This window comes from Cydia pomonella, chromosome 24 (assembly GCF_033807575.1).
Source record: "Cydia pomonella isolate Wapato2018A chromosome 24, ilCydPomo1, whole genome shotgun sequence".
Lineage (NCBI taxonomy): Eukaryota > Metazoa > Arthropoda > Insecta > Lepidoptera > Tortricidae > Cydia > Cydia pomonella.
The window spans coordinates 10,919,677-10,938,394 of NC_084726.1; the positions used below are offsets into that span (position 1 = coordinate 10,919,677).

The 18,718-nt window shown below is 35.6% G+C and overlaps 2 long non-coding RNA genes across 2 annotated transcripts; both read right to left on the minus strand.

Moving 5' to 3' along the window:
• Positions 1-2,501: 2,501 nt before the first annotated feature.
• On the minus strand, positions 2,502-4,189 carry LOC133530925 (uncharacterized). The gene is made up of 4 exons (XR_009801400.1): positions 4,149-4,189; positions 3,701-3,739; positions 3,380-3,471; positions 2,502-2,590 (listed from the first exon to the last, which is right to left on the minus strand). It is a non-coding gene; the product is annotated as an uncharacterized LOC133530925 (long non-coding RNA).
• Positions 4,190-5,468: 1,279 nt separating this feature from the next.
• LOC133530932 (uncharacterized) lies at positions 5,469-12,717 on the minus strand. Its single transcript, XR_009801409.1, has 3 exons — positions 12,698-12,717; positions 12,399-12,431; positions 5,469-5,501 (listed from the first exon to the last, which is right to left on the minus strand). It is a non-coding gene; the product is annotated as an uncharacterized LOC133530932 (long non-coding RNA).
• Positions 12,718-18,718: the final 6,001 nt, after the last annotated feature.

Genomic DNA, 18,718 nt, shown 5'->3' on the forward strand with positions numbered 1-18,718 from the left:
GTGTCTACTTAGTAATGATCCTACTGATCCATTACCCCTGACTCCTGGACATTTCCTCATCGGGGAACCATTAACGTCTTTACCTGAATTTGACTTGTCTAACGACAACCCAAACCGCCTCGCTAGATGGCAGGTTATTCAACAAGCTGTTCAACATTTTTGGAAACGCTGGAGCGTAGAATATTTACACCAGCTACAACCAAGAGGTAAATGGTTCCACGATAATACTAACACACCCCTTCGGGAGGGTTCTGTAGTAGTGTTGATAGACAACACACTGCCACCACTGCAATGGCGTCTCGCGCGCGTGCATCAACTGCATCCCGGCGCCGACGGTATTACCAGAGTTGTAACTGTACGCATCGGTAATACTCTTACCAAGCGACCTGTAGTTAAGGTCTGCCCCCTGCCTGTTGAATAGGCATCACTTAGGTATAGCATCACATGTTTTAGTCCTAAGTTAGCATAGTAGTTCTTAAATAAAATAAGTATTATTTTATGGTCGGCGGCATGTTCGGTACTTTTGTATATGTACACACAAATACTACGTATTTTCGTTTATTATTTTTAAATCAATTAATACTTCATGGACTAGCATATTCCAAACGGGATAAGCCTGAAACGGAACGCTTTTCTCAAAGCGCGCAACACCGAAGCTCGAGTGTTGCCATTCTCTCTTGCCAACGATCTCCAAATCGAAACGCGCGATATCTGCTCGCTCCGTCGAAGCTTGAGTCGAAAAACCCAAAATCAAATTGACACAGTGTACAGCATAAATAGAAATCGTCTCCCGACGCCAGCCTGTGAGATTACGACATTTCACCATCGAAGGAACCAAAACCAGGGGCCCCTGAGGAAGTTGCAGACCACGTCACAGGTGAGTCCCCACGGTTTATGCTAGTCATTTATTCGACACCATTCATCTGCCGCCGCGCTCCCATAGAATAGACTAAATTTGCGCGGGCGCAAAAAAGTATTATTTTAGATAACTCCTAGAAAAAGTATTGTATAGAAAACTGATATTATCAAGCTTTTCAATCTCGTACCTTACTTAGGCAACTCTGCAAGCTTCGTTGCCTAAAGACGCTACTCGACTGAAAAGTATATCAGGATTGTATAAAATACTATTATTCTATTTGAGTTTGATTCAAATCTGTCCTTTTACTAGGATATCGGGACTAGAGGTTAAAACAAAAACTAGAAAAGGGGCACAGCTATAGTAAATTTACATCAAATCGTGTAAACATACTTTCTTTAATGCTAATATACTGAGAGGAAAATGAGTACTGTATAGTAAAACACAGCTAGATAGAAATAGAAACGTATATTTCGTTTCATTAAAAATGTTACATGGTCAATTTCTTATTGTTATGATAAAGACAAATGTTTTTAGTGTTGTCACATTAAAACTAAAATAAAAAATGTGGCCAGTTTGAGACACACTTTTACCCTATACAAACTATTGAAAAATTATCTTTATGTTAAAAATATTATTAAACAAGTACTAGGTTTGTATGGTTAAGAGGTCGTGCCCTTTCAGACAAAAGAGAAATAAGGTCAAAAGACTTCACAACTTGGTACCCAAGAGATAGGAAAAGGAATGATGGTGGATAAAAAATGAGATGGGAATGCGAGTTCAGGCACATAGCTGGAGCATTGTGGAGAAGACAGGCTCTGGACAGAAACGTATGGAGGATTGTGGGAGAGGCCTATGCCAAGGGCAACCAGTCTGCGGAGAAAGGCTAGCAGTGAGCAGTAAGTGACGTTTTTAAGCCAATTGAGGAGAGAATATAAAGCGTCCGCAACTTAGAAGAGAAAGATGTTTTCTCAAACTTGCTATGAAATGATGACATGACTTACGTCAAATTAGGTCCGGAAATACTAATATCAGGTGCGATGAGTAAAGATGATATGTAAAGGAATTTCATACTGCTTTACACACCTAGGACTGTAAAGCAACCTTCTTTTGTTTTTTAACGTCAAATTGTGACACAACGTCTTGGCATTCAAATATCAACAAATATAGGTACGGTACGGTGATTTGTTGTGCATATTCGTTGCTAAGCAACTGCGGCGGCGCATCGCGCAGGCGCGCGGACTTACGCGCGTAGGGCACCGCTGGTAGAGTGGCGAGCCGAGTAGTTCGCCACAAAACAAATTGACTACATTTTTTGTTTTGATTGAAAGTTTGAGAAAAGCACTATACAAATCTCGGCGAGAAACTGGGTTGCCGGCCGCGTATCTCTATCCGGTATATGTCTACTTGGCATGCAACCCTACGTTTCCCGGCCTCTATAGTAATGTACTATTACTGAACGTTGGCCGCCATGTAAATATCGCTGACCAATTGCTTTCTTAGATATACTAGTTTGTTTTGATAAATGAGGTATAGTTAAATATACCTACGATTGAGAAATTGCTCTATATATTTTCAGTCGCCCTAAAATTGGACAGTGCTAAAAATTACTGTTCTTCATTGAAGATAAAATAATGTATACGAATAATTAAAAAATCGATTGTATTCTAAAAAATATTTATTAATTTGATTTCATAACGCCAAGAAATAGCCCAAATTGTAAACGATTGTAATCTGAAACAAAAGTAATAAATAATATAACCCTTTCGTTTTTATTAACTTATGTAAAGCGTAACCAGTAATATATGATCACGCGCCATATTGCAGAATTCCATTGGAACTAAATTTTTCGTACTAAACTGAACTGTCACCCTATACATGAGAATAACAGCGCCCTCCTGACAATGATCATATATTTCTGGTCGGGTAACCAAATCAGTCAAACCAAATCTCATACAGGAAGCTATAGCATGCAATATTTGACATAAAAATGTAATCTAAATGTCATTAAACCGCATTAAGATGAAGTAACCAACATTTACTTTCACGGGATACGACTGCCATGAAATTAATTAGCAGTCTTTAGGCCTTTCTTGAGGGACTGTATTGATTCTAATTCTGGGTTTTTGACTTTCGCTCAATAGAAAAAAAAAATCTATAAATAGATGTAGCTACTGCATGTAATTGCATGATTTCTAGAGTAATCTAAATTATATTTTTTTTTATTTCATGCATGTTAAGTCCCGCCGAGTTTCTTGCCGGTCCATATTGGGATACCCTCCTCCAAGTGAGGGGGGAGTTAAATCTTCTCGGGTCAGAGGTATAGGGTTAGAGCCGGTGTAGCTTTATTTGACGTCCATAAGCGCATTCTAATATGCCTACTTGAATAATAAACTATCAAATTATCTTTATCTAAATCGACATCTTATGTAAGACGAAAAGTCTTTAACATTACCTTTTTGTCGCATCCTTTGAGATTCGTGCTATCGAGGTTGTACTGTATTAAAGACAAGCGGAACTCACATTCAGAGTCCCTTCATCTGCGCGACACAGTATTCTCTGTCGGGAGTGAAGATGCACAGCTTCTTGGACCGTTTGTGTCCACCATGTGACGGCTTTTACATGAAAATAAAAGCAAAATCAACATTTATAACTTTCGCGTTTTGAACACATATTTTTTTAATAACAAGTTCTATCGCGAATTCATTTTTTTACCTTTATTTTTGACTCTCTCGCTATTGCTCACGGGCACCTTGTATATATTCATTATAGCTACATATAAAATATATACCTATACTGAATGTATGAAATGTAAATATGATTTAATTAAAAACAGCTTCTTACCTTATTCAAGTATGATTTTTTGCCTTCCTTGACAGCTTCCTGAGGGTAAGTTATGTATGAAAAAAAAAACGACATTTAGTTAGGAGTGTTCGTTTGATTCTGGATATTTACAGCTTTTGCCCCCAAAATATGTCCTGGAGGCCTAACCAATGACAAAAGTTCGCAAAGAAACGAAACACTGACTCTATCGCACTAATATGGGAGAGTGATAGAGATAGTGTTTCGTTGCGTTTTCTACGAACGCTTGTCATCTTGGCTAGGCCCCCTGATCCTTTAGCAGAACAGAACAGACACTCAGCAAATAAAATATCCGCATAATTAGAAATAAAAAAATAAAATAAGGAATTAATTCAAAGTTATATTATTTCATTGTTATATATGTTGTGTCTGAGCCAACGTACAACTTAAGGAATAAATAAACTAAATATTTTTGTGTAATATTTCTTACCTTGGACGCTAAAAAAGCCAGCTAAGAAAAAAAAAATGTTAAACAATATTGACCTTTTAGATATATGTATGTTGATAAAATTTGTAATCTACATAACCAGTTTTCATATAATAAAATTAGAGTTAAATACTTTAGTATAAATTAAAATAGTCATCGTATACACACCATCTGTAATAAAAAAAGGTTTCATTTTATTTATTTTTGTATTTCACAAGTAGGCCAATCAATTAAGAGCGTATAAGCATTTTGAGGAATTCATTTTCAGGTCTGAGATCGCACAAACTTGGATTGCACGCATTTAAGACCAAATTAAGTAATTCAAACGATTTCCAGCTTGCTGGAAATTAATTCATCGAAAATATCTAAGTTTTGTATAGGTGCATGTCTGAGATAAAATTGGGTTATTTTTTCTTATTAATACTTAGGCGGTATATTGATGATCGGGATATTTAACCTGTATTACTCTTGTTATTATTACCTTTATTTTTAATTTATTTGTAGTTTTTGTTATTTTATATTTTTGTTATTTATGTTAGTTTTTAATTAGTTTTATGTTTAGATATATTTTAGTCTGTGTAATCTATATTCCAAACTAACTTAAACCCTTTAACCTGTTTATTATAATTCTAGCAACAAGCACCTTTAGAAGAGTTGGTATCCTAGCAGTAATGGCGTGTGAGTTTCAATCAAAGGTCACGGGTTCAAATCCCGGCTCGTAACAAAGAATAATTCGGAACTTATGTACGATACGTCATTTATTATTTGCCAGTTGCCTTTCGGAAAAGGGAAACAACGTGAGAAACCCCGACTGATTTCAATTAGCCTGCTGGATTTGAAGGTTAGTCAGATGACAGTAATTTTCGTAAGAACTGGTGCGCCATTATTGAGATTAGTTGTCAAGCATAAGCCAGGATCTCTGGGTCCCAGGCCTTAACAGAATAACGCAGAAAAGATGATGAACAAGTACTTCTGGAAGAAAGTACGGTGATAAGAAAGTGGAAGGAAGGAGAGAAAGGGAATCTTTTGCAAGGTTACACATCTCATCCTCATTTCCAAAAACTTTAAATCCAATTATCAAAATCCCGAAATTTTAATTTGGCCGTAAAACCGTTGGATTTTTAGAAGGGTCACCAACCTGCCCTAACCTCACGCAATGGCTTCTAGAGGGCCTTTTTTCAAATACTTGGAACATTAACGGTGTTTGTAAAAAACGCGTTCAGTCAAATAAAAAATCGGCAAATGAAATATCGACATGGTATCCTTTTACAATATACAAGGTTACAGTTCAGAGGTAACTAATGTGTATCATATTTAATATACCATTAAAGCTTCGTCCTTTTCCCTGTCAGAAATCTGAAATTATATTAAAAATAATCCTATTTATAATAAGTATAAAAAGGGAACGAATACGAAATAAACAAAACCCTAAAAGGGTTTTCAAAAAAGTAAGAAAAACCTACCAAGGGTTAATAACATATTTTCACGATAAAAAAATATATATTTTTCAAGAAACTTTTTTGAAGTTAGAGATTAAGACAAACTGTCGTCAAGCTCACCATACTTATTTACCTATCGAATGAGCTAATGCTTTTACGGATACTGGAAAGCGATATGTAAATGTACTACATACCTATACGAGGCCTGGATGTTAGTGAGATGACGATATGAGTTGTGCTGGTGTCCGACTTTATTATCACATGATTATCCACCTGGTTTCTTGAGCTTAATAGCAGCGTTTTACCTTACAATAAAACGCTTATTAAGCGAAATACCTTATTTGAAGCCTATTTAATATTTGAGAGTGCGATGCTGTTTGACAGATGACGTAGCGGTTCACTATAGGCTGACACCTACCCCCTTTGAACTCGTATTTCAAGTTTTAGCCCCCTCCACCAGGCGCCCGTGGCCTGCGGCCGCGGAGCTCTTCATTGGGTCTCAAAATATAAATAAAACGAAGTTGCAATATACCACATTCGAAAAACGATTGCATTTAATATTATTTATTATTTCGTTTTCAATATGAAGAGACATACCAGTTGACTTGTATGTATAGACTGTAGATGTTGCTTATTGCAACCTGCATGGTAGGACAAAACGCAGTGAGTTAAAAATACCCTCGACGGGCATTATATAAGTGATTTGGTTTATTGCAACTGAGTGTTGTAGCCACAGGCGAATTTAAAAATATAGGCTTCAAATAAGGTATTTCGCTTAATAAGCGTTTTATTGTAAGGTAAAACGCTGCTATTAAGCTTCTGTACCGTTATTTGAAGCCTATTTAATATTTGAGACGTGTCTGTGATCGCCTGGTGGTCAGAAAACGCCAATGTGATTAATTTATACTGATATGTGAAAATGGTGGAGACAACAAGTACAAGTGTACTTAACAATCCGGGTACATGGATGAATGTGAAAAGGCTTAAAGTGTGCAGTGACATATTTTACTTTACAATGTTATTTATAGATAGGACCTATAAATATAGAAAACTGTATGTTTATTAAAATAAATTATGAAAACATAATTATACTTTTTATTTTATCCATCCAAAAATAACATTGCGATCATTATCTGTGTTTCAATACTTTCAATTGATTTCAAGGTCCACATTCTAACAAACTGACTCATATTTGACCTTATATTACCTTGCCAAAAAGAAAATAAACTTGATTATTGACACTTTAAAGTGTCTTTTACCCAGATATGGTTACCCAATATTGGTATTTACTTATGAGGCAGGATACAATTTAACTTATAGGCTCACAAAAACGATTTTTATATACATTTTTCAGAGCTTCGCTTGTTTGTTTTCCAAAAATCCTACAGTCTTAAGGGCAAAGTAAATCATATGAAAAGTGCACTTATCACAACATGCAATACCGTCTATTATATTGTAGAAGTAATCAGGCTCTCGGACAATTAATTCATGGATTAACATTAGCTGTCCTTATTTTCCCGCTTTTGAACATTCTTAAATAACAAATAGACAGTAAGTGATATAGTAGGTTAATTTAGTAGCACTATTAACAGCTTTATTATGTTACTCATCCAAAAGAGTTCAACCCGTTACCACTCTCACCGTTGTAGTTGTGTACAGTGCATAGCCATTTAGAATGTAAATAAGCTCGTAGAATATCCAATTTTCAATCATAATACACAACAAATCTTATTTGCTGTAACCATTTTAATTTTTCTTTGATATTCGCTACGATGGTAGTCTTACCCCAGAGAGTATTCTAAAATATTTTTGGGCCTAAGCCCATACTTTAACCAGCCTATCATGTGGTTTTATTTTATTACATGAACAATAATTAGGGCCAGTATGGTAAGAACATAACCTTTATCAATTAAATGCCTGCAATACAGCAAAAATAATACTAGGATTTTTCCTCTTGGAGGTATCATTATTACGAGTATCATGTTGAAATTATGTACCATCATGCAAGATGTATAGGTATATTTAAGGCTTTCACCTGAATATACTTACTTGGCCTTTAGTTTCATACATATTAAAAACATAAAGTGACTGATTAAAATCTTAAACAAGATCTGTATTATTGGCACTAAAAGCTCGTCAATTTCAGTTAGTGAGCTACAATTTAATATTGAAAACTCTGCCAGGAGAAGGCTCTCCCGCTTGGTTCTTTGTATCGTCTGGTATTTCACATATTACAATGTCTGCGTTCCTGATAAGCCAAGGTTAGGCCTGTGCGTAGATGATAGATCTACGTTCGCTAAAGTGTTTGAATAAATTACAATTCGCATAATTTAAAACATATAAGTAATAGCCATGCTAACTGGTAGTCCCAGCTTTGTCCACAAATATACTCGTACCTTATTTCAGGATTACCTACTTGTACTACCTGGTGCAAGCTCAAGGAAGCGCGAGATGTATGGACATAACTATTTATCTTACCAAGGATATGTTATTGACTGACGGGTTAGATAGTAAGGTCAAAGACCTTCGTTAAAATAATCAGTATTTAATCATTTGGCATTAAGTAGCCTTCCTATTTTTATGTTTTTGAAGAAAAACTAATGTTACATTACTTTAAACGAGATCTGAGAACTATATATACTTAAGTAGGTAATTCAACCTGTGGCATGCCCATGCCCAATGGCGCAGACTTGTCTAGCATTTACATTGTATCAACGGTGATATAAAGCAATTCTAATGTTATCTCAGTGAGCTCACTGATTCTCACATATATATTTTGTAACATACAGTATACAATACAGAAACTTTGTCTTGTACATTATTGTTGCCAAAAACTGAATACTTATGGGAATAATTTCATAGGACACCAATTAATGAACATTGGTATAGAAATAACCTTCGAGGTTGCTTGCCTTTTTTACTACGTCGGTGGCAAACAAGCATACGGCCCGCCTGATGGTAAGCAGTCTCCGTAGCCTATGTACGCCTGCTTAATTCCACCCGGGAAATTTGTAATGTTTTATATTGAATATCATAACCACACAGTCTTTTAAAGTAGATTCGAACCAATAGGTAAATGTATGTATCTCAACCCTTAAGGGTTTGTATCCGTTATCCAAAAAAGCACTTTTGGCTATTAACAAGAAGTCGACCCGACATCTAGGACATATATTTTAACGCCTGATGTATTCATCTAGATTAATAAAATAACCGAAATGGCTTTCTTTCATTTGGACTGCTTTTATGAGTTGCATTGAGCTATGATTATATACCAGTTGTGGGTCATAGACATTTTATTAAGTCCTTCACGTCTTTCCTGTAGACAACGCAACGTTAACGGAGTGCAAGCTACGCTATGCCGCTGCAATCTTGTTATGCTGCTACGGGCGGGATACATTTTTCCCAACCTTTTTTGTGTTTGACCCAAATGGGGTTAAATGATGAATGGCCAAGAACCTTGAACCAGTCCAGGGTAATATATTTATATCTTTAAACCATTAGAACTATGTAGCGGCGGGGCGGCCGGTTGATTAAGGCAATTCAAAACAAATTTAAAATTTTTAATTTAACGATCAGTATCATGAACTCTGGATTATCAAGATTATTAGCATGACTGAATGGGCCACCTATGAAGTATGAACCACTTATGGTGATTTTTAATATTACTCACCGGAAAGCCAGTTAACACATTCAGTGCCAGCGTGAGCTACGCGTTACGAGCGAAGTTGATAACGCGAGAAAACAGTATGTCTCGCAAAGCGCCTACTAAAAGGGAATACGCCTAGCGAGTCGCTGGCAGTGAGTGTGTCAAGGCTTATTTTATCTTTTTAGGGTTTTATGGTCTTCCTGGGCCAGTCTCATGTTTAGTGGGGTGTGTTTTCGCAGCAAAACGATAGTAAAAATTATTTCTCGAAGGCCTTGCGTAGGATTTTTATGTGCAAATAAATGATTATGAATTATTATTGTGAATTAGGCGGAGATTTACATGGGAGTTGAAATCTTGGCTTATAGAAATAGATACATGTTAAGTAGGTACTTGTATCATAAATGGTTTGTAGTACCAATATTTGATTAATGATACCTTGAACCAATTGATACCCGCTTGCGCAGCAGGCAAATGGATGTTGCACACCTTGCGCAGGCATGTTGTATGATCTTAATATACTTTTATCTAAATACAGTATCAAAACCATGTCTAACTTTTAGCCCCAGTGACTAATCATTTTCACACGCCTTGCGCAGGCGGGAAAGGTCTTGGCGTTTGGAACCATGTTCATTATATTAAGTATACTGGTCTTATAGTAGCCATTTTGCTTCATCTGCTAGCGTAGCAGGATAATGAAAATCGCACACCTTGCGCAGGCGGCAGGTCTTGAGCTGGCTAAATAGTAATATTCACTCGCCTTACGCAGGCGGGAAATATTAGGTACGTTATGTATGTATGCTTAACAGCACATATTTATATTTTAATAAACCTTCTGCTAAGTAGCAGGATAGTTATTGTAGTAGGCCATGGCGGATATCCATAATAGGTACAGGTAGTATAGGTACAATAAGTTACGCAATGGTAGTAAATTTCTCCACACCTTGCGCAGGTGGGAAAGGTTACAGTATGCTAATTTAACATAATGCAATATTGTTCAACTCTGCTTACGCAGCAGGATGTGTTATGCCTTGTGCAGGCAGCGGCGGTCTGTAACCACCCGACCTCCCAGTCTCAATTACGTTCTTAAGTCATGAAAAGATACTTCGAACCTCCTTTTCTCACAAGGGCTATAGTTATAGCAAAGGGGTAAATAGTGCCCCTCCTGTATGCAGTTATACATGTCAAAACTAAAATTTTATACGTATAAAAATATAATAAAACTCCTTAAACGAAATTCACAATAACACAACTGAATGGGGATATGTCAGTTTTACATACAAGAGTTTCACTTTTAAATCCCTTGCTTTAACTAGAAGGCACTTTTAGCAGTTGCACTATTTATTATTACGTACAAATACCTTAATTGAAAATAAAATTCACAAAGATATTGACGGTACTGTGCATCCAAAATTGGTATTATTAAGAAAAAACTTTCCAAAGGATATAAACAAAAAGATCGAAAAGGAGGTTTTCGATGTAGGTTTGTTAGTTACCTTTCGTCCCTCAGAGCGGAAATAGAAGCCCCGCGACAGCGGGGCTTCGTCGACTTTAAGGCGGATAGGACCCTAATTTGGTAGCCAGCATGATACTAGAGTAACTTTACTGTTTAATGGTACCCATGGCAATACCAAACATGGTTTTTCTTTAATGGCTTCTTATTCTAGCTTATTTTAGGCGTTTTAGCCCCAGCTCTCAAGCATTCTAAAATTGGGGGTACTTCCAAATCCAGCCTTTATTGTGATATTTCGATTTAAATGCAAAATAAAATAATTTGTATCACAGCAGCACAGTACCAGAAAATCTGGAAATGCACGGAAAATATCAGGTCATATATATCTTACGATCATTATTATTGTAATTACCCTAAGGTTACTTAATGCAAAATCACAAGTTGATTAGCATAAGCTACGACGTCGCAGAGCGCGTCTTTTTAGTTATTCCTAAGTTAGGCAGTTCTATACTGTAATAGGAACCGCTATAACCTCCCTTGCGGAGGACAATAAAACTGTGGCCTATAAACTGCCATTCACATTTACACTTTTTCAAGGACCTGCTCCGTGCTTAAACTGATTCGATTCGCTGTAAACAAAATAAAATAAGAATCGCTTACTTACGCGACAGCTTCGCTGCGCTCGCGATGCGAATCGATGAGGTGTCAGCTTTGCTAAACACATTGACGAACACAAGCTGTCCATCAAATCATTGAAGTAATATTAACAATCGAACGGTAAAACCGTTTACAATACTTTTAATTAGTACTTACAAAAAATTCTACGAATCTAAGGATTTCTAAGAATTTTTTGCAGTGAACCGAACGTTCCGACAAACAGAACGCCAATGAAGAGCTCCGCGGCCGCAGGCCACGGGCGCCTGGTGGAGGGGGCTAAAACTTGAAATACGAGTTCAAAGGGGGTAGGTGTCAGCCTATAGTGAACCGCTACGTCATCTGTCAAACAGCATCGCACTCTCAAATATTAAATAGGCTTCAAATAACGGTACAGAAGCTTAATAGTCGCCTCCAAACCTCCCCTTATAGCGACCCCATTCCTCACACAAAGTTTACCTTAAGTTCATATTAGCCTCACTGGATCACTGTTCACTCTGAGTACTGATAACGTTGGTCACAATATACCAGAGACACATCATTATTCTAATAACACCATAAGAACGTTCTTGACTTGATCTAAAAGCAAATATCACTGCCGCGTCGATTTGTTCGCACACAACCTCCTTTTTCCTACTGTCGTTCTCATCTACCCTCTCAACTTCCCTCAAAAAATCCCAATAACCTAGAAGCGGTTACTTAAATTAAACGTGACTACTAGCGCCATCTACTCCATGACGTTGGCAAATATTAGCTGGTTCGCAATACGTTCGCGACACAAACATCATATTTTAAATTTATAAAGTCATGCACATTGTCATATCATATAATAATTGTAACGATTGACACATCAGTAAGCAAAAAGTAGGAAATTCGAAACACGACCGAAAGGAGTGTTTTAAATTGACACGAGTTGAGAATGAAGTAAATTTTAAATTTTCGACATAGTTATATAATGTGCTAATTATCGCACTAGTGTGGTAAAGTACACGATACAAGTGCAGAAAATAGGAAATTCGCAACGCGTGGTGATATATTAAAACACGACCGAAGGGAGTACTTACCGACTTATTTAACTTCTTCGCCAATGTATCAAACTGAAATGTATACCTTTTTTTTTAATTTTACCGGTATGAAGTCTACATGGTTTGGGTTGTAAAAAAAATAATAAAAATAATAGTTTGTGTGTAAGTACATTTACCTTAAGTACACAGTGTACTTTTCCTTATATAGATATACCGAAAGGGTTTGAAAAAACTTGCATTATCGTTTAAATAAAAATATATAATCGTATTTTTTGTCACTTAAATAAATTATTGTTTTTACAATGTCTAGTTATTTTTCGATTTTGAACTATACATACCGTGTTTTTAGATGCGATCTAAAATAGAAATATGTATTTATCTCAAACTTGCAATTAAAATTTTGACATGACTTACCTACTTCCATTTTTTTTTTGTGATATTTTTTCTTTTTGTTTGTGTATTATTATTTATTATTTCAAGGGTTTCTAAAGGGGAACGACCATTTGATTATTTTTGCGCTACGACGCTCGGTTTAGGAGATACAGACTTACATATAATGATTTTTTTTTCAGTCATACAAAATTCTTTCTAGGGCTGTATCTCCTAACCCGTGCGTCGTAGCGCAAAAATAATAAAATTTCCGTTCCCCTTTCAATAACCTCAAAGTGATACTAAAAAAATACAAGAAAGAAAAAAAAGAAAGATAAGAAAATCATCCTTTTTTATTATTATTATTTCATTGCAAAGTTGAGAAAAGAGAAAGAGATTTAAATAAATTTATGTCATGTCAGTAGCTGTTCCAGATGCAAAACCATAAAAAATATAACTTTTATTTAAAACAAACATAAATATTATAAATATTTAGGAGAGTATATTCTGATTAGAATAATAGGAATTAAGAAATAATTACACATAGATTACTGACCTGTTTAAGATTTTTATTTAAATACTCAAAAGTAATTTTTTCGTCATCGATTAGAATCTGGAAATAAAAGTTAAATGTAGGGAATGCAAATCGGTTATAACCGTTACCATCGGTTATAACCGATTATTATGTCAACATTTCGTAACCGATTATTGGAAACTCGAATAACCGGTTGCGGTTATGTTCGGTTATTAATTTATGACTTTTAAATTCTATGAATTGATTTTCTGATGACTACAAAGTCCTGCCTTTTTTGGCTGTGACGCCTGTGACTATAATTTTTGTCAATCGTGTACTTTTATAACGAAAATATACCTACTTAATTTACCCTCCCTTATTTATAAAATATTCTGATTGAATATGAATATTGTGCGGAAGGTAACATAACATAGGTTGTAAGTTGATACTAACAAATATGGACTGTATTAATTGTCTGAGAATAAATAATTTTTATTTTTATTTTTATTTTTATTTTTATTTTTATTTTTATTTTTATTTTTATTTTATTTTTATTTATTAATTCATGGTCATATTTTCACTTTTACTGTATTTTGTGTGTGTGTGTGTTTTTTTATACTACGTCGGTGGCAAACAAGCATACGGCCAGAGGAGTGACGTGCGCGTTGTCGACCCTAACCCCCTCCCACCCCTCGTTGAGCTCGTTATTAAAAAACGAAGACTTATACTCACATTCCGTAATACTGTACCTTTATTTTCGTATTTTTTTAAATTACTTGATTGTAAATTTATCATTTTTGTCTAAAATAACCATAGCCGATTATAACCGATAAACGGTTACTTTCCGGGCATAATCGTAACCGAAGCCGGTTATGACGTTTGGCCGGTCCTTAGTTCAGTAACTAAGGTGTTTATTTTATTTATTTACAATTAACTAGCATTATATTCCGGATACCTACCTTAAGTAACTGTAATTCATTAAAAGAATAAAATTACAAGTTTATTGTTAAACGCTAGGTATATTTATTTACAATAACAATATACATAATGGATATATACAGATGATTACTATAACTAGTTTATTGTTGGAGTAGTTCTTTATTATATATAGATTTTTGACAGTTATATAAATAATAATAATAAAACCTTTTTTCCATGTATCTTGGCTAGGTACATAGTATATATTTTAAATTTAAATCTAAATTTTGAAACCGCCGAGCTTAAATCTAAAATAGTCCCTTGAGGCATTGTACCAAGGATGCTGGCGGCATTTCCTCGTTGTATCGCAATCCTGATACATTGTGCGAGGAAGCCGCCAGCTCTTCGGTCACCAGTCACGTCAATCAGACGCTACGCGATTATTGAAATAAAACTTGTGCGCGCCTGGACCATATAATATAATTTTCAACACACTTGCTCGAAAAAGATATTATTTCATGCAGGTGTACTGAAGAACAAAGGCCTATATTGTTCCCGCGGGAGCTAACTTTTTTTAAATTATGTTACTAATTCATACAAACCAAGTAGCATAAATGAGTTTTGCTTTAAAAATTCTGTCGTTAATAATTTAATATGTTTGTTTATGTTTAAAAATATTTAATTTGATTAATTTAATAGCCGTTCAAAATATTGTTACAAAATTTTCAATCGTGGCTGAATGCCAAAAAGGTCAGTGCCTTCGATGCCTCTGTCATCAAATTACAATATGGCGGACGAATGTTTGATATGTCACCGTATTGAAGAATATTTCCGCTTAGTTTTTTCTTCGCAAGTGTGATGAAAAACATTGTGTGTAACTCCGGGGGTAAGAATATTGCAAATTCGGGAATTACCACCCTCGCTTCCAAAAATATTACGAATAGGTACATTAACCCCTCTCGTTGCACAGATAGACGCCGAAGTTAATGGAATTCAATAAAAACAGCTTTTGCATTGTACCTCTGATCCGCTGACGATTATTTCGCCTGAATTCTGGAATAATAAAAAATTTAAATATGGAATGTTTGCGGTAAGGTGCATTGTTATAACATCGGAAGTGGGATCATTTTGAAAATGGCATAATTCACTAAACTAGAATTTTCTACTGTGAAAATGTACAGAAAATTATGATGTTTGAAGATTTAATCGGACTTGGAGCTGTGAAAAAATCGAACTTCTAAGCCAACGCAATCAAAAGATACAGTCGTTTATGCCGCAAATTTCCGCAAATTTTCGATACTCGCAAGGGAATCAAAACCTACAGGGTACTTTCCCGTGAACTCAGAATCTTGAAATTTGGTACGAAGCAACGTCTTATAGCACAGATAAAGGAAAAATTGCGAAAACCGTCAATTTATGTACGGAACCCTTGGTGCGCGAGTCCGACTCGCACTTGGCCAGTTTTTTTGAACACTACTAATCTTTTTAATAATTTTATCCAGTATTCGTTATCTAGGATTTAAACACCTCGGCCTTGGTAATTATTGTATTCTAGCTAAACAAATCACAGTGAAGTTACTTACAATTATTGACCTGTGCCGAGTCTTCGTAATAGTGCGAGGAGTCCTAGTAGTCCTACTAGAAGGGTCCTAAAACAATATAAAACTTAATTATTATTTAGTTATAATACAAGTGAGGGTTATTCCAAGCGAGTTGTCGCACTAGTTTCACACAACGTATAATGCATTATGTTAATAATTATAGCTTAATGTAGACATTCTGATAGAGATGTGTATCCTGCCTATCCTAACCTACGGCGCCCAATCTTGGTCATTAACGGAATCCCAGAAGTCCCGACTCAAGATTTGCCAGCGAGCAATGGAGCGCAGCATACTAGGAGTTCGGAGAACCGATCGAGTTAGGAACACCGAACTGCGCTCCAGAACTGGTATTATAGATGTGGATGTTAAGGCCGGTAAGCTTAAGTGGGGTTGGGCAGGACACGTCTGCCGTATGCACCCGGATCGGTGGGCCAAATTGGCTACCGAATGGACACAGCAGATTAGCCGGGGCAGAGGCAGACCAAAAAAGAGATGGCGGGATGACCTCGACGCTTTTTGCAGAGACTGGCGGGAACATACTTCAAACCGTGATGAGTGGCGGAAAAAAGGGGAGGCCTGTGCCCAGCAGTGGGACACAAAATAGGCTATAAAAAAAAATGTAGACATCAATATTAATTTTAAAGTATAAAAATAAGTGTCAGGGCCACATTAAACTACGTTAATAGTACATTATGCTACAAGTGCGAATAATAGGAAATAAATTGAAATACGACAGGAAAGGAGTGTTTTGTATCAAAACGAGTTACGAATTACCTATTCGCATATGTATCGTATAACGTTTTACAATAAATATGGCCCAATCACCTCAAAAACCAGAACCAAACGATATGGTCTTATGACTCTTTTGGAACTTTCTATGAGATTGACAGAGAAAGAAAGAAAAGCGTTATTAAAAAAAGTTCTTGTTGTAGATAGTCTTACTTTCCGTTGTTACTTTGTACTTTGACATTATTTTCTAAAGAATGATTGCGCTAATTTGAATATTTCAATCCAATCCTATAACTTGAATATTTTGGTACTACTACAATAATAAGGTAAATAACCCGTAAATTTAGCTGATTACCAGCCTAGAGCTGAGAAAACCAACCCTTTCGAAAATAATAATAAATTGTTATTGGCATTAAGGTAAGTACATTTTAGTGTTGAAGTCCCTGACTTCTGAGCTAGGTAAAAACCTGTGTTACAGAAGTCAGTGTCCTCTCCCAAACATAATAGTAACTATTAAAACATTAACCATTTTCATTTTAGACTTAAAGTAGATAATTAAGGCTTGTTTTAACATTATAAAACAAATGCCATTCTAATAAGAATACAGTGCAATTTATTTTACATATATATATTTTTTTGCGTAGATGTGTGTGTGTGTGAGTAAATCAGGGTAAGATGCTCTCAGTTTGTACATAGTCTAGTGACAGCAACCAGGACTTAAGTTTTTCCTTACACTCATGTTTATTTAGGGGATAAATGTTTAGGGTTTTGTTAATCTTATTATATAAAAAGATGCCCATAAATCTTTGTTGCCGTCTGGCCGTAGCTAGTCTACATTTATATGGTGCACAAACATTAGTCAAAGTTCGTTTGCTTGTAATTTTATTTTGATAATAAGGGGTAAGCTTATGCTGCTTTAGCACTAACAGAAGTATATATAGTTGTCTAACAGAGGTACTACTACAATGCAATTCAACTAGGTGTTCATATAATAAAAACAAGTTATTAATAGTATCAGGCGTTACTTTGCGGAAATCCATGCTAATTAAAGCAAGAAATATTACTTTGCTAATCCGCGAGAAAATAACGTGTTAGTCAATAATCAGTGCTAACCCGTTATACTTACTTGCGTATTTTTACATGCAATTAATGTTCCTACCCTCCCACCGCAAAAATAAATACGCAAATAAATATAACAACCCACCACCAAAAATACAAAACTCGACACGTGTTTCGCCTCCCTACGAGGCATCCTCAGGAGATGCTGGAGATGTTGACGGTCTGACACCCGACAACTGACAACAGTTGACAGTCAGTCAGTCAGTTGACTCACTAACTTTTTGCAGATTGACTAACACGTTATTTTCTCGCGCATTAGCAAAGTAATATTTCTTGCTTTAATTAAAATCAAGTTGATAAAACATCTATTACATGAACATATTATTTCTCAGATCTGTTGGTTTGTAGCATTTTGAAGCATGGTTCTTTGAACCATGTTGACACGCGTTTTTTTTGTGCATATTATGAAATAAACGGGCTTTAAAGCCTAATTTTTTTCTGCACCCTATTAGGCCTTATAAATACAATAACGTTACAAAAAAATCGTTTACTCCGCAGGTATAATTTGTCAGAAATGTAGTTAAAAATAAATATATTCCTCAAAGGTTAACTGGAAGAGATCCCATACAGGGATAAGTTCGCCTTTGTTGGATTTAATTTACTCTGTAACTGTGTTTTTCGTGTTTTTATTTCTATGTACAATAAAGAATATACATACATACATATATTGTACTTACCTTTTTCGGATGTACCTCGTCTGAATTCTGAAAAAATGCAGGAAGGTGTATCAAATAATATTACAATTAATTTTAAATTTGATACAGACTGAACTTGGCGTTATTAATTAAGTATTAGTATTTTGTATTTGTATTTGCAGCCGCAATGGTTTAAGAGAACATTCTGCGAACAGGTTAAAGACCAACCTTTAATGAAAATGAGGGCCTACCGCGAAAATCGAAATTTCGGTATCTGGGGGCCGATTTTTGAATTTCGATCACTCGACTTCGTGTATTTTGTCCAATAATATCTCTACTATTAGGCATTTATTCTCCTAACGGAATTGAAAACAAGTGGTCAATACCACTCGATTCCCAATATCTATCGCTCGTATTAAAAAAAATGCATTTTGCCGGTTTCCACAGATTTTCGAGTGGCGAAATCGAGCGCTC